At 42.9% G+C, this 17,598-nt stretch overlaps 1 long non-coding RNA gene across 1 annotated transcript; it reads left to right on the top strand.

Moving 5' to 3' along the window:
• Positions 1–2,434: 2,434 nt before the first annotated feature.
• Positions 2,435–7,157, top strand: LOC148871238 (uncharacterized). Its single transcript, XR_016106702.1, has 3 exons — positions 2,435–2,592; positions 3,142–3,220; positions 6,320–7,157. It is a non-coding gene; the product is annotated as an uncharacterized LOC148871238 (long non-coding RNA).
• Positions 7,158–17,598: the final 10,441 nt, after the last annotated feature.

Below are 17,598 nucleotides of genomic sequence, written 5' to 3' on the forward strand. Positions count from 1 at the left end.
GTGTAAGTAGCCTCGGAATAAGGGGCCTCTGCCGCTTCTTGCACTGGAGGGGCCATCTCGGGCTCCCTGGGCGAATCCACTGATGGGTAGTCTGGTACTTCAGGCTCCGCATCTCGACGCAGTTTGACACGAGTTTGTTTGGCGACTCGCTTTCTCCTCTTCATGGTGTGAAACAAGTTCCCACCACGAGTCTTCTCTGAGTCCATCACACCTGCAAAAAGGAGCTCGGCATTAGGAAAACGAAAGAACAAAGCAAAACAAAAGGCAAGCCTCTGAGTAAGGAACCCGAACTCAGACCGACCTCGATGAGCTTGGCCTCTGTCAGATAATGGTGGCATTTTAGCCCAAGCCGTGCTCATTCCTGGAGGCCCTTCACCGTCTCCCTATCAAGCATAACACCAGCATCAGGGGCAGCCATCCCCCACCCGGTTTGGAACGGCCACCCCAATGCACTTTGCACCCCAAAATAGTCTTGTTTCCATGCCGGGACCTTGTTGGGAAGATTATGTAAAAGCTTAAACCCCGGGCGAAGAGACAGGTAATACGCCTGGGGACCCGCTTGCTTTTTAAGCATTAGAATGGAAGAAAAGATCTCTAGGTCTAAAGGCAAGACCTGCTCGCAAAATATGGAGATTGTCCCCACCAAGTTACGAATAGAATTTGGGTGAAGCTGGCCGACAGTAACGCTGAAGTGGTTCATAACCTCGACAACGAGGGGGTGGAAAGGCAGGCGCAACCCAGCCACGAGCTGCTCCCGGAATATAATGATCTCATCAGGACCATGTTCCCAAGGGAAACAGCCCGAGGGTATGAAGTAGGTGTACTCCCTAGGCAAGTTTAGCTAGGCAATAAGGGACTGAAGCCCCTCAGGCATAATGGTCGAAGGCCCAAACTTGTATAACGTCCGACCTCAACGGGAGGAGGACGCCAAACTACCAGAGGCGACTCGGCCTACGGGTTCAAGCTTCTCCTTGAGCTCTACCTCGGGTTCACTAAGGCTGTCGAGGGATGCGGCTCGATTCGTAGAACCTGCATCTGAACCCCTCGAAGAATTGTCTGAGTTGTCCGAGCTAGACATCAGGAGGAAAAGGATACCAGGAAGAAAGAAGACTCACCCGGAAAAGGCAAACGAACTACGAAAACTTGGACGCGAGCTAAAAAACTTGGACGCGAGCTCAAGAAGCAAAATGCGGGAGAATAGCAATAAAAAGCGACGGGGGTCCCCCACTATTTATACCCACAGTAGTCGAGAATCAATGACTCTGATCAAGGCCAATCCAATGGCCCGCAGTCGCACTGACCACACGTCTTCTAAGACCGAGACGTGACTGGCCGCACATCATTCGAAACTGAAAGAGCGTCGGCACACGACTCCCCGCGTTAAAGAGAGCAGCGATGCATTTTTTTTTGTTAATTTTGAAATAAACCCTGTTGTCACGTCTCCCAGCAGTGCATTTTTTAAAATTTGAAATAAGGGTACACTATCACGTCTGTCAACATTTATAGATGGATCGGCGCGTTTCCCGACTTCTTGGTGCTCGAGAAACCTTGAAGAACCCTGACGAACACGTACTCCGCGCCATCAGTCAAACCAGTCTGACGAACACGTACTCCCCGCGCCAAGGCAACTCCCTTTGCGCGAGGAGTGGGGGGCAATTGATGAAGGAAAATTTGGCCCGACCTCGTAACCACTCAACACATGGAAAGGTAGTAGCTCGGCACAACAGTACGCCCAAGGCGCGAGCTCCGAAAAGAGGAACCCGCAGTCTGAACTCCCCACAAGGAACCCGAGCTCTCCCTTGGATCCTGAGCCTTACAAAACACAAAAGGCAACAAGCCGAATTGGCCCGCCTCATGGCAGTTTGGGCCACATCTCTATCCGAACTCAAGACTTCACCTTGCACACCACTCCAACACTTCGCCTCCGGGACACCGAACTGAACAATCGCACCATACCTGACACCGAAGGAGTCCATATCTAGAGGCGGTGCACCTGATTGACTTGGGGCCTGACGCTTGACAGCCGCATTCCAACGGCCACCTACCACCGCCATCTCCAGTTACAGAGACGGCTCCGAAAAAGAGAGCAGTGGCGGTTTTGCCCCAGCAGAGGTGAGGACACCCGAACTGGCAGAAGCGCAGGTAATCATATCTGACCTGACAAAAGCTTAGGAGTGAGTGCGCGAAGTGGTTATAAAAGGCTCTCTACCCCCCAAGAACGAGGTATGTGAACTTTGCGTCATCTGGTTTATCATTTTGCCTTTGAGGATACTAAATTGAGCTTCGGAGCATTCTCACTGGGTCCCTCTCTGGAGATACTCGCTTTCTTCCCCGTTTCAGGCACCTTCTACTCCAGCTAGAGGCAAGATCGTTGACAGCTAGGCCCGACTAAGAATCTCTCTCTACTAACCCCTATTTTTTGTAGGGTGTAGGTGTTGTGCCATTTTGTGCTGGTTTTCAGGGGGATGGGGGTTTCTAAAACTCTCCTTTGAGATTGCTCTATTGATCCCTCACTTGCTCTGCAAGTGAAGACGAATGCAGTGGTGTTAGTTTACAGATGCACATCTTCCCATTTTGTTCTAGAAATTTGAGGTATTTATTTATTTAATTTTTTTTTCCTAGAACTCTCCTTTGAGCTTGCACCTTTGATCTATCATTCCCTCCCCCTCCTCTCTCTTTCTCTGCAAGTGAAATGGATCCAATTGTTAGTTCGTAGGTGCACATCCTCCCTTCATTACGCAGCAAACGCACCAAAAAGAAAGATAGAAACCCTAAGCCACAAGACAACGAAACCCTAATAAATAGGGCTCGAAACCCCTTTCGCTTGAAGCTAGCAGCTGCCGTTTTTGGTGCTATTAGGACTTTAGTAATTACCATTCAAATTTGCCTTTTGGTTTCACTTTGGAATGATGCTGCTGAGCTGTAATTTTTCTTTTTCAATAAGTTTAGCTGAAGCTAATTGTACCTTGGCTGCAGAGGAAATCTCTTCGTCCTATGTTTCTTTTGTTTCGATGAATGGAATTTTGCCACTTTTCAAAAAAAAAAATCACATTTGTTTTTTTTTTTTTTTGTTTACATTAATCACTTTTTTTGGATTCAGGTAAATGATTTGATGTATTTGTTTTCTTGTGTAATTTTCAGGGCCCCTGGGGCTCGGGTTCTCTAACTCAGTGGTTCTCCAGGAACAACAGTCTCACATGTCTCTCACATCGTTAGACCAGTAAGTGGGGCTTTATCTGTTGTTTACTCTAATATAAAGACATTTTCTATTTTTCTTATTTTCATTTGTTTGCTTGATAGAGAGGTATAACCTATACTGGGGCTTGTTCCTCAATAGTTGGTTTGTGTAATTTTCTGGATCCTTACGTTTCTTGTTGTCTTTATTTGCCTCTTCATGTTTCCCCCCTCCTCTATCCTCGGGAAAAAAAAAGAATTACTACAGTTTCTATTAAGCAGGTTATATAGTTGAAAAATCAAATCAAGCCATCCACACTGCAATTAACTAGCTATTTCATTGGACATCCTAGAGGAGAATGTCATCGATGCAAGGTCAAAAATAAAGGTGGAAGAAAAATCTTTAAAGATGTAGGCATCCAAATGGAACCAAATGAGATAGCAAATTGTGAAACAGTGTTGGGATGTGAGGTTAAATTGTGTCCCCTTAATTATTTAAGATTGCCTTTGGAGAAAACCCAAGATAGATATCCTTTCGAGAGGTTTTCAAAAAAAGTTGGCAGCATGGAAATTTATCCAGGGTTGTTCCTTTCACAACATTTGAGGTATGATTCAATATCTGGAGCAAGGGTAAAGTTCTAGGAAGATCTATGGTGGGGGGATCACCTCTTGGCCCAACATTTCCTAGAATTTACAACCTCTTAACTGTTAAAATCAGTTCTATAACCCATTTCTAATGTGGTTTCCACGATTTAGTCCCATTGCTGATTTGGATTTAAGGAGGGTTTGAGAGATTCCCCAAAAACAAAACAGATGAATGTGCCTCTCTACTAGAAAATATAAATGATGCTTCCTTTGACTTTTCCCTCGTAGATGAAAGGGTACAGATTCTAAAGCATAGTGGACAACTCTCTTTCACTTCTTTAAAACCCTTTACCCCTCAACTGACATGTTCCATTTTCCAATCAAAGCTTTGTGATGTGGTCTTGTGCCCCAAAGGTGAATTTTTTTTGTTGGGAAATCGCGAATCAGGTTATAAGCACTATGAGAGACTCCAAAGAAAACAAAAAACTTGGTGCATATCCCCTAATGTGTGTGTTCAATTCCTTGGGGAATGGAGAAAACACCATCTTCTTTTGAATTGTCACCATGCTACCCAGGTGTGGAACTGTTTCTTTACTCTATTTAAGCGTGTTTGGGCAGCTCCACCCAAGGTCTCGGGTTGATTATCACAAATGATTGGATTGATGTGACAGTGAAAGGGGATTGCAAAATAGTAATATCTTGAACGGAAGATGTTCCATTGAGTTAGACCCATGTTGAGACAGGCGCTTAACCTACCCAGAAATTTGAACATCTCAGTCAAATGGATGCCTAGACCCTAATGTGCTAGCTGATAATTTAGGAAAACCAAGGGCTGCAAGAGAGTCTGTGCTTTTGTGTTGTGTAGCCTCATTTTTTGGCTTTGCATGCATTGTAAGATGGTCTCCTCTGATGTTGCAGAGTCTTGCCACTTGAGCACTTTTCAATTTGATAAACGTCGTTAAAGGTGTTAGGACACTTTTCGGTGACGTTTATTAATGTCATCAAAAGTTTCTTAGTTTCATCTTAAAAATGCAATGCAAATTTTGGTGACATTTATCAGTGGCCTTTAGTGACGTTTATAAACGTCACTAAAATGGCAACTTTCGGTGACATTTATAAATGTCGTCAAAACCGCGTCTCAACGACTTTGTAACATTTTTTTATGTTTGCAAATGTCGTCAAAAAACACTACAAACGTCGTTGAAACTTTTTGAGATTTTTATAGGTGCAACGTTTGTGCAAACGTCGAGAAAATATGTTGGCAACGTTTGAAGTTTTGGTGACGTTTACCTAACGTCGTTAAAACCTCAATTTTTTTTGTAGTGTTAATTTAAGTTTCATTCTATAATACAGAATGATAAGTTTCATCACATCATATCAGTTTCTCTTTTTTTTTTTCCTTTTTATTTTATTTGGCAATGTTGTCGTGCGATTGGTTGTGTTCTATGTGATCTAGATTAGGCTTTTATTTTAGATTTGTTGGATAAATCTAGGAAGAACAAAGGTTGCTGCTGGGACAACTGTTCTGACTTTTTATATTTAGAACAGAGATTGTTGCACCTGCACCTGCACCTGTAAAACTAACACCAGACCCCAAGGGAAATGGGAGGAGGGAATGGCTTGTTATCTCACACCTCACATCACAATTCTCTCTTTGATTTGGGTGAAGCCTGAACCTCTGAAGGTTGTTATGTTACAACAGTCTGACTCGAGCCAAACCCTCTTCCCACATTCAACTCAACTCCACACAACTTTTAGCTTAGCTAGCCGACCATCTTCACAAATACAGCAGGTCCAGAATCACACTTCACATTTACATTTTCAATTTGTTTATTTTTATTTTTATTTTATTTTTGTAATGTATTGTTGCATTAGTTGGGGGGCGAGTGAAACAGTAAAAAAGGCTGTATCATCTGCCAGGTTGGCTCCATTAATAGGGGGATGAGGAGAAGAGTAAAAACATTAAAAAGCAATTTGGAAGAATAAGGGATGTGATTGTGAAACGAGAGGAGGTTGATTTGTTTGCTTTGGGCAATTGGGACCTGGGAGAATGATCCCCAATATAAATGATTCTTGTGTACTTGCCTCGCTAGGACATCTTCCTTGCTGCTTGCTGATTGTTAAGTCCACTCAAAAACTCTCCTAAATTCTGTGGCCAAATATATCACCTCCCTTAAAGATGTGACTCTATGCCCAAAGGCCCAAGCTATATTGTGTTGGAACTTGGAACTATTTTAAAACCACCCCAACCCCTTCCACACTATATCTCTATATTAGAGATTTATTGTATAGTACGCCCTAATATGGTGTGGACATGGATGATTGGTTCTCTGTGGATTCCTTACCCTTTTAGTGGGTTATCAATAATTTCACATATGGAGTTTAATAATAAAATTCCATATATGGAGTTTTAATATGTTTGTAAGAATTACCCTATTGGCTATGTATAGTCAATGACTCAATGCCTTCTAAAAATATATTCTTCCTGTTAGTAGTATTGTGCTATTACTTGATTATATGATTTCTAAGCCTCCATTTCTTTTTTGCTTTTGCTTGGCAGTTCTTCAGACTGACTGAAACAGCATTTCTCTCCAATCTGATGTTGACTGGACAACAGTTTTGTGAAGATTGGTCAGCACTCAAAAAGAAATACAGTAGCCTTAAAAGAAATATATTCTTCCTGCTTGCTTGAGCTTTAAAGTCTCCTCTTTTACCCCATTCGGCTGACCATCTCAACTATATATTTGACAAACCGAAATGCGTCTGTCTTGGATAAATTCTAGTCAACCAAATTGTAAAGAAGTATACAACCAATGAGCCCCTGAGTCCAGATTAGCCTTAAACAATAAGAGAGAGAGAGAGAAGATTATCAATGTGCATTGGAAAAGGACTACTAATGTCAATGTCGAGTAAAGTACTATAAATACCATGTCATTGCATCTCCTCTCAGCTTCTCTCTGCCTCTAGAATTGCTTGCAGAGGAAAAGAAGCAGAAGGGAACTCTGGTTCAGGTTGTTCATTCCTGGTGCTGGTGACAATGAAGATGATGATGATGTGTTGTGTTTCACAACATGAATCGAATTTCACTGGAGTCCTCTTTGCGCTCTTTCTTGCTATCATCCTCCTGCTTATCTGTAACCTGCGGCAGGTTCATACTCGTACAGTCTACAATTGCAGTTGATGAAAGTTCTTGATATCGATTTATTTATTATTTTTCTTGTCTTTCTACTTGTTCCTTCGTTTATCACCCCCCCCCCCCATCTGTTTGTATGAGTTTCATTCACAAAAAGAAAACATTGTTTGTAAATTTGTGTGGTGATTCTAAGTGTTTGTCATCACAGTTAACAATGTAATTATAACAGATTAAAGTATGAAGCTGGTCCAGATACACCCTCAAATTTATGTGCTTCGATGAGGTCCTGAACTTCATCTTTTTTTATTGAGATTTTCTCAGTAAATATTCATTATTTATGTTTATTATCTTACTTGTGATACAACCATTGACCTTTCATATCACCTTATAGATCGTATGGCATATAATGTTTCTCAGAAATTCTACATTTAGATTTGCACGAGTTTGTCTATAATTATGATCTATTTATATCCCCACTCTCACCAAAGAAAAAATTGTACTTGCACCTAAAATTTGCATTTTTTTGTTGATCATTTGTGCTCATCCACCATTTAAGTACATCCCAAAAACTGAAGCAAAATTTATACTTCTACTTCCATTGTATATGTCTCTCATAAAGTTGGGATCACATCATCATTTTACTTTTCATTTTACTCCTCTATCTCCAAACAGACTGAAACAAAGTAAAACCTGACACTTTTTTTTTTTTTTATTTCAGCCCATCCCCCAACACAGGTGCAGGTCTTTGCTGAGACCGGACCTGCTCCTCACATTTGGCGCGTCACAGATGCCTCACATGCACATCCTACCTATCATGCATTGAGAACATGTTCCGTATTTATCAATTATTATTCACAGGAGATGTTCTCAGTGCATGATGGATGTGCATGTAAGGCGCCCATTTGTGAGGAATAGATCCCGTCTCATCTTTGTTACAATCAATCAGCAGGAGACCTTGTTAATCAGCTGATTGGCAACAGGATAAAAGTACACTAGACTTTGCACTTAACTCGTTTACACTTGTTGCATTTGCCTTAGTGAATAAGTGAAATTTGTCATCTCTTTTGTATAATATATTGGATTTTTTATTTGATCTGGTGGGGTCTAATAGTTAGAGCTGTTTTTTTGGTGGATTAATGGTTGGATTTGATACCTGCAAAATTTCCAATGTTCCTTGTTTGCGCAAAACGCTAAATGCCCAAATGGTAGTCTAACTCCTACTTCTTGTTATAAAATTTTGGCTTCATCATAGTCCCAAAACTGTTTTTTTTTTTTTTTTAAGTAAAAACTAAAATATCAGGAACCTCACCCGACATATTAAGCTCTTAAGGTCTTATTTTTTTTAGGATGCAATTTATCTGCGTAAGTGTTTTATTCATGTTTTTTTATTCTCCAGGTAAATAAGACAATGATCATTTTAGTTATGAAAAATTATTATTAAAAAATGCAATTTTGTCACATCTAAGTTTTGGCAACCTTTCTCCCAGGTGAGTTTCTTATCCACTTGGGAGACCCAAGAAAAATGATTTTTTCATGGACCCTACATAAATCTAGAAAAAAAAATAAAAAAACGAGTATTTTGGTAAATAGGAACCAAAATCCAGTTGACTTTTCTCCTCTCAAAATCTGAAAAACAAACAAGTTCTGAGTTGAATGGTTCCTTGAGAAATGGGACCAGAGCCGATTCAATCAAATGGCTGTCTAGTCTTTAATCCTTATCGTCTCATTATAATTGATTAAATTTCAGCACAAGATATGGGTGGGCCTGTGCTTATTCACCCTTTCAGCCTTGTAATCCAATAGAAATAAAGACATTTAGAAACCTTAATCTTTTAGGTTGAATGCATGGTTACTTGAAACCAAGGTTCAAAATATCAATATATCCGATACACCGGTAAAAGCATATCAGGCAATATTGGTAGTTTTTTTTTTTTTTTTAATCCGATTCAGAGAGACCGATTTAAGAACCGTCCACCCCCTAGACCAGTCAAAACCCCGATATACTCTCTATACGAACATATCAAGAAGTTCCCGATACTATATGTATCAATACTTTGAACCTTGATTGAAACACCATTCAACCCCAAATAATTGATATTTTGGATGGTTGATCAAGAGCAATGCTGGATGTAATTGTAAATGGAAAAAAGAATATTCCATTGAAATCGGATGCTACGCGACAAAGAAGAAAACAGGTATAATGTAAGGGAACCCTCCATGTCTGACGGTTGTTGGTCACTTTTACCTTCCCCGTCTGAGGAAAAGTAAAGCTGTATTTGATTTGACAGAAAATAAGAACAGAAATTGTGTTAATTCAAGCACCAAATTTGGATGTGATGAGTATAGTTCTAATAAGTTGGCACCTTGATAAGATTTCAAGCTCAATCAAATTTCAAATCATATATTGTTTATACAGAAAGTGTCTGCACTAAAGAAAGTAGAATGCATGTACATATATGAGATGTTTCTAGATCATCCTTTGTATTATATACTCTTTCTTATTCTTTCATTTAATGATATTGAACATTCCTCATCTCTCTCTCCTCTTTTTTAAAACTCTTTTAGAGGGAAACTTCTTACGGAATTTTCTATAAAATTCTATCAAACCGAGCATAGCCTAATTAATTGATGACAAGGCCACCGCTGGATTTACATATAACCATCAACTGTTTGAATTGCCCAGTCTTTGTCATTGAATTGAATTGGCCATTCCAACTAAATAATCATCAATGAATAAGTCTTTGTCATTGATTATTTCTAGTCAACCAAAATCTAAAATATAAACCCAATTTTGCCATACTCAAGATTTCGAAACGGAACCGTTTTAGCTGCCCGGGTCAAACAGTTTAGCGGGTCGACTAACCAGGTCAGCAGTTCTTTGACGAAAGAAAGTGGTCCAGTCCAAAACCGGACCCAGAACAATGGGACCATCCTGTCCGATCCAGTTTTCAAAACAGTGGTCAGACTGATGGTTAAGGATTTTAATATCAAGTATGGCATAGGAGTTCCAGAACTATGATCAGAAGCCCCTATAAATAAAGTTGAAAGATTCCGAAACAACGGTGATTTTTAGCTGTCCCTAGGTGAACCTAATGCTCAAGATTGATATATAAGCACATGAGATCATGGTAAGCTGGAGAATTCATGTTACATTTACAACTTTACATTGAACATACAACAACCCACTTAACTGCTAAAAACAGTTGTTGCCAATAAATCAGTGGAATTGCTTTTAAGGAAATAAACAATGGAATTAATTATATTAGATGTCAACATTGAGTACAGAGCACGCTGGAAATAGCATGTCATGTTCTCTATATTCTTCATTTCCTCATAGAATTGCTTGCAGAAGTGGTATCAAGTTGAGGCTGTTCTTTTCCTAGTGCTGCTAATGGCGAAGCTCTGCTGTGGTGAATCAAATAGCGAATTGGGATTGGAGGGAATCCTTTTGGTCATCATTCTGGCTATCATCTTCATGTATATCTGTAAGCAGCCACGGCAGCGGCAGTTTTATATTACCGTTCACCGACGTCGTTGCTGTTATTCTCCTGGTTTGCTTAATTAATTCATTATCTTTGTTTTCTCCCACTTGTTTCCCTGTGTCTACCATACTTAGATATTAAAATTCTCTCCTCCTCCCCCATTCACAAATGGGACTCAGAATCAACTTCTTAGAATCATATCATCAACATTATCAATGTCCTATTAATTATATTGCTTGTTTACTAGTTATGGCTTATGAGTGAAGCAAAGTTTTTTTTTTTTTAATCTTTCTATAATTCCCTTTTCAGTCTTGGTTATAGTAAACTGATTCTACTTTTTATTTTACCAAGTAGATTACATTGATGGGCATTAATCCTGTCTAACTCCCTGGATTGATCTCAATATCATTCCTCCTCATGGCCCAAAAAAAGAGAGGTCATATTTATGGATAGATATTTTTCAATACTAAGAAAGATGTGATGACTCCTTTGAGAAAGAAAGAAGAAGAGAAGAAGAAGATATATGTGTTAAAGCTGGTCGGTGTCATATTCTCCAGCTATTATGTCATGTTCTCATCTTTAACATTTATGGGTGTTCATTCATTCATTCATTCTTCCTTTATGTCTTTTAATTTTCTCTTCCTCTTCCTTCCTCTAGGTGAACTGGGGAAGAATTTTTTATTCAGGAAGTATGATTATAATTAACCCTGTTCTATGTATCTATCTCAAATACACAGCATCTAAGAAATCTACTTAAAGCTCTGTGTTTGGTTTTCAGAAGACTACCCAGAAAGAGAAAGTTGAACAGAATGGCAAATTAACATTCATGCAGCCAATTCATATATTGGTTGAAATAAAGCTTGGGTGATGCTGATGATGACTCAGAAGTGAGAAAGAGAAAGTTGCGGAATAGTCTTAAGACATTTTGCCAAGTTCCTTAACTTTCCATTTTTCACTTATTTCCCAGTAAACCAAACAATTTATCCAGTGTCTTCTTCTCCTGCTATGGTTTTGTCAAAGAAATAGAAATTACATCCCATATTTTTTTTAACTCTTTGAAAATCGTTTCTTCTAATGCTATGCTTGGGTTGTTAGAGAATTAGAGAGAAATAGAAAGTTGAGGGAAAATTCTTTAGCCTTAGTTTGGCAAGAGTTCGAAATTGTACTTGAACCTCGTATATGGTATTTGGCAAGAGTTCGAAATTGTACATGAACCTCGTATATGGTATTTGGCAAGAGTTCAAATTTGTATTTGAACCTTGTATATGGTATTTGGCAAGAGTTCAAAACCTGCTTGTATATGGTATTTGGGAACCTAGTATTTGCACTGTACCTAGCTATTTGTATTTGCACTCTTCCTAAACTGAGCCTTGGGGTTCCGTTTGGAACAAGTACAAATATAAATCTGTAGAGTGCAAAATCTTGTATTTTGTATCATTTTGTATGTATTTATACTGTACATGTTTGTATTTATACTCTTAGAATTTCCAAACTAAGCCTTGAGGAATTTCCAAACCAAACATTGCCTAAAAGATTCAAAAAAACGGTGTTAGCTTGGTGGGTTGGAACATTGGGGTCTGCTTTTTGGTGATCATTAAAACTACTTTTGAAATTCTAACCTTAAATTCATACATCTCATTAAATACCACTTTCTTTTAAACAAATTTCAATTTTGTATATCCATTTTTTAACCCCCAACATATTTATGATAGATTAGATTTTTTTTTTGGGTAGAATCACAGATTGGATCAAAAATAGAAATTAAAAGTTGCAAATTCTGTTTTTGAAATTTTTTACTACACGAATGATAAACACAGTAGGGTTAACACATTATTCATAGAGAGTGTTCCATCAAATAATCAATTCTCTAATATCTACGATACCAGAAGGACATGGTAGCTGAAGAGCTTTGACTATAACTAAAGTTGCCTTTTTAAGCTTCGTCTGTTTTGTATCATAAAAATAAAGGGAAACCTAAGTCTGTATTAGAAATAATGTTAGTTATTGATGGAGCGCGATCCGGCCGGTCTTAGCTATTCGCTGCCTTGCTTCCGAACGGGGTAGCAGGGAACCTGAAACAGAGGAGATGGGGAAGCTCTGGGGGGAACCCGGTGTAGAGGCTCCGAAGCTCAAGTTAGAATCATTCAAAAGCAAGGTAATACCAGATAGCGCAAAGTTTGCATACCTCTGTTGTCGGGGGGCAGGTGGCTCTTATAGTCACTTCGTGCACTCGTCCTGGGGCCCTTGTCAGGTCAAGTATGATTACCCTTGTGCTTGTCAATTCGGCCGTCGTTCTTTCTGCTGAGACAGAACCGTCACTGCCTAACCGTCATCTAACTGGAGATGGCGGTGTCAGTGGCGGTGGCAAGTGGCCGTTTAGGGTGCTACCGCCAAACGTCATATCTCAAGTCAGTCAGGCGCGGCGCCCTTGGGCACGAACTTCCTTAGTGTCAGGCGTGGTACGACTTGTTTGGTTTCGGTGCCAAGTGATGCGAAGTGCTGAGCGAGGCGATCTTGAGCTCGGAGGTGTCTACAGGTCAATTCGGCGAGGTGTATCCCGAGCTGTTACAAGGTGGGTCAGTTTGGCGAAGTGTATCCCGAGCTGTTACAGAGTGGGTTAGTTCGGCGAAGTGTATCCCGAGCTGTCACAAGGTGGGTCAGTTCGGCGAAGTGTATCCCGAGCTGTTACAAGGGTCAGTTCGGCAACGTGTGTCCTGAGCTGTTACAAGGTGGGTCAGTTCGGCGAAGTGTATCCCGAGCTGTTACAAGGGTCAGTTCGGCGAAGTGTGTCCCCTTGTTCCCACCTAGGCTTGGCCCCTTTTGCCGAGCAGTTGTTTCTGCCACGTGTCACATAATAGAGAGGTCGGGCCAAATCTTCCTTCATCAATTGCCCCCCACTCCTTGCGCAAGGGGTCTTGCCATGGTGCGGGGAGTTTTCGCGAGGTAGCAGATGGATTTGTCCCGTCCTTCGAACCTTCACTGCACGAGACGCTTTTGCTAGGGTTCTTTCGATTTCTGAGAAGACTGGAAACGTGCTTAAGAATGCTGGTGGTTGTGACAGCGCGCGTTTTAAATTTCAAACCAATTCGTGCCACTAGGACGTGACAGCGGGTCATTTCAAAAAGGCGCGCTACTGCTGTACGTGCGCGGGCGACTGTCAGGGAGACGTGCGGCACGTCAGTTTCGGAAAGATGCGTGTTGAAGCGACGTCAGTTTCAAAAAGACGTGCGCTAACGTTTCACTTTTTTCGGAAAGACGTGCGCCAATCACGTCTCGACCTTAAGGGTTGTGCGGTCGGTAAGAATGTGTAGATCGGATCGTCTTCGATCTGCACGGTCGATTCTTGGTTACTGTAGCTATAAATAGTGGGGGACCCCGGTTGTTTTGTCACTTCTGCGGTTTGTCTACTGAGTTCGCGTCCAACCTTTTAGCTCGCGTCCAAGTCTTTTCCAGCTCGCGTCAAGGCTGGTTATACAGTCTTCACGGTTCTTTGGCTTTTTCTTCAAACTTTCCGGTGAGTACTTTCTTGAATTCGTCTTTTCCCCAATGTCTAGCTTTGATAGCTCAGACGATTCTTTGAGTAGGGCCGACGAAGGTTCCACCAACCGAGCCATGTCCCCAGACTGCCTCAGTGATCCTGAGGTGGAGCTTGAGAACTATGAACTAGTGGGCCGAGTCGCTTCGGGCAGTTTGGCGTCTACCTCCCGACGAGGTCGGATGCTAGACAGGTTTGGTCCTTCGACCATGACGCCTGAGGGGCTTCAATCCATACTTCTGTCTTACAATCTTCCTGGGGGGTACACATATTTTATTCCTTCGGGTAGCTTTCCTTGGGAACACGGTCCAGACAAGATCGTGATTTTTCGAGAGCAGCTCACTGCAGGGTTGCGACTTCCTTTCCATCCCCTTCTCGTCGAAGTCATAAACCACTTCGGTGTCACCATTGGCCAGTTTCATCTGAACTCTATTCGGAACCTGGTGGGGACAGTTTCCCTTTTTTGCGAGCAGAACTTCCCCTTAGACTTAGAGATATTCTCCTCTATCTTGATGCTCAAGAGACAGACGGGTTCTCTTCCTGGGGGGAGACGGGCGTACCTTTCTCCTTACCAGGGTTTTAAGCTTCTGCACGATCTTCCTGATAAGGTACCGGCTTGGAAGCGGGACTACTTCGGCGTGCGAAGTGCACAAGGATGGCCCTTTTAGACCGGGTGGGGTGAGGCCGCTCCCGATTTGGGCGTAACTCTTGATAAAGAGACGGTGATGGGTCTCCGGCAATGGGCACGACAAGGCTTAAAGTGCCACCACTACTTAACGGAGGCCAAGCTTATTGCAGCCGGCCTGAGTTTGGGTAGGTTTCTAGCTATGCGGTTTCTTGTTTGCTATTCTTTCATTTTTTCTGATGTCCAACTCGTTTCTGCAGGTGTGATGGACGCGGAGAGAACTCGTGGGGGTGCTTGTTTCAAGGTATGAAGAGGAGGAAGCGGGTCGCCAAACGAACTCGTACCGAGCTGCCCCTGGATGAGGAGCCCCAAGCCCCAGACCATATGCCAGAGGACCTGCCCAGGGAGCCCGAAGTGACTCCACTGGTGCATGAGACTGTCAGGGCGCCTTACGCTGAAACCACTCATACGGGCGCTCCTGCGTACTCAAGTGCTCCTGCTCACTCCGGGTCTACTCATACGCGGGCTGGGCCCTCAGGCTCGGGAGCTCAAGGGGAGTTTAGGAGCGTGTTGATGCCGAACTACGCTCTTCAGAAGAGTAGGGACGCTACTTTCCCCGAGGATGTCGTGGCGTGGACCGATCTTCCCTTGAATCAGGTCGCTTGCCGCACCGTAACACATGCCATGGTGGTAAGTTAGATTCTCTTCCTTTTTTATTCTGTTGCTTCTGCTGTCATTCGCTCACTTGTTTCTTTTGGTAGGTGAATTCTTCAATTCATGCCTTGGCGGCCCAAGTGGAGAGGAGCTCGCGACAAGCGCGAGCTGCTGAGGCTGCCGCTCATGCTACTGAAGAAGCCTTCCGTGCTGCAGAGGCGAATACCCGGGCTGCTGAGGTGGCTGCTTATGCTGCTGAAGAGGCTGCTCGTGTCGCGATGGCCAGACAGGTGAGGTCTCAGCGTGACGCCGAGGCCATGGGGGTAGTTGTCAAGCATATGGCGGACTTGAAGTTGGATTTGCAGCATCAAGTCGAATATCTTCAGGAGGACATCAGGGAGAGAACACAGATTTTTTCCCAAGGCATTGAAGACGCCAAGAAGAAGGCAGTTGAAGACTACATTGCCTCTCCGCGTTTTGACGATCTGATGGTGGACTCTTACAGGAGGGGGTTCAAGTTGAGCCGGTGGATGATCCGGAATACGTACCCCGACCTCGATGTAAGTGCCATAACCACTTCGCGTATAACTCAGGAGATGGCCAATGCTGCCGATGGCGAGCCGGACTCTGAAGGAGAGGCAGGGCCTTTGGGTGTTGTTGAAGTGCCTTCCGATGGCGAAGTGGCTCCGGGAATGTAAATTTTTTTTTTTTTGCCAATGTACTGTTTCTTGCAATGGAGTGTCTTTTTCCCCTTGCTCATTTTCCCTAAACTGTTTCTTTGCCGGGTTATTAAATTTTTGCAGTCTTTTATGGCGCGAACTGATTTTTTGCCGAGCTGATAATGTGCTCTTTAACTGTCTACGCCGAAGTTCCTCTTGGCTTGCCTTTGGCACATAGGGCCTGATTTCGTCCACTTCGCTTGGTGGTTTATAGGTAGTATCGCCTCAAGTTCACGATGTTCCACGTTTGAGGTACTCGTTTTCCTTCCAAAGTTTCGAGTTCGTATGTGCCCCCAAGCGCTCTTTTTACTTTATAGGGCCCTTCCCAATTAGGTCCAAGCTTGCCCATGCCAGGTTCGGGCACCATAATCTTACGAAGGACCAGGTCGCCGACTCAGAAGCTTCGTTGCTTAACTCTGCTATTGTAGTAGCGAGCTACCTGCTGCTAGTATGCCGCTGTTCGGATGTGCGCGAGGTCCCTTACCTCGTCCAGTAGGTCGAGGTTGGTACGTAGCTCGTCTCCGTTTGTCCGATCGTCGTATGTTTCTAATCGCAACGTTGGTATTTCGATTTCGACCGGGATCACTGCTTCAGTACCGTAGGTGAGGTTGAAGGGGGTTTCTCCCGTGGCTGCTTTTTCGGTAGTTCGGTGAGCCCATAAGACACTTGGTAGCTCTTCGGCCCACAATCCCATAGCTCGATCCAGACGTGCTTTCAGTCCACGCAAGATGGCTCTGTTCATTACTTCTGTCTGACCGTTTGCCTGTGGGTGCGCGACTGACGTGAAACTTTGCCGAATCCCCATGTTCTGGCACCACTCTTGGAACTTGATATCCTCGAACTGTTTGCCGTTGTCGGAGATTAGTACCTGAGGTAACCCGAACCGACATACTATGTTCTTCCAGAAGAAGTTCTGTATGTTTCGAGCCGTAACAGTTGCTAGAGGTTCGGCTTCTATCCACTTCGTAAAGTAATCTACTGCCACAACTAAGAATTTTCTTCCGCCTGTTGCTGGTGGAAATGGCCCTAGGAGGTCGATGCCCCATTGTGCAAAGGGCCATGGGCTGGCGAGGTATTTGAGGTTGGAGGCGGGTTGATGGTGGATGTTAGCGTGCTTCTGACACTTGTTGCATTTTCTGACGTCCTTTTCGTGCTCCCCTTGCCGACTTGCTTTATTGTTATTGTTGTGCTGTACAAAGTTTCTCAAGTATCTGCGACGGATGAGCCCCTCTATCTTGTTCCGGAGGTTATTACATTGTTCGGTGCTATGACCATGGTCTCTATGGAAACTACAATACAAATTCTTATTTCTCTCGTTCGGATTTCCCTTTAGGCGAGGTGGCCACTTAACGTACGGAGCGTCTTTGATCGTCATTAAGATCTTTGTCCGCCTCGTGTTTAACGGCGTGTAGTCCGTCCGAACTGCTAGGGGGGCCCGGAATGACTGGTTCGGCTTCGACTCCCGTGTTGGGTTTTTTCTATTCACCGGGTTGGGGAGCTCGCCTTCTCTCTTCCTTTTCTCGTTCCCGCCTTCGGTTCGTTGGTTGATTTCTTCCTCTGTCCTCATGAACTTATCCGCGAGTTTGAGGAATTCAGCCACAGTTGCGGGCTGGTTGGCCACCATGTGCCATTTGAATTCTTTGTGCGTCACCCCTCTTTTGGCTGCCGCGAGCTGCACTGCGGGGTCCAAC

Source organism: Nelumbo lutea, chromosome 2 (genome assembly GCF_056320005.1).
Source record: "Nelumbo lutea isolate HS-2025 chromosome 2, American lotus-T2T, whole genome shotgun sequence".
In the NCBI taxonomy this organism is placed as follows: domain Eukaryota; kingdom Viridiplantae; phylum Streptophyta; class Magnoliopsida; order Proteales; family Nelumbonaceae; genus Nelumbo; species Nelumbo lutea.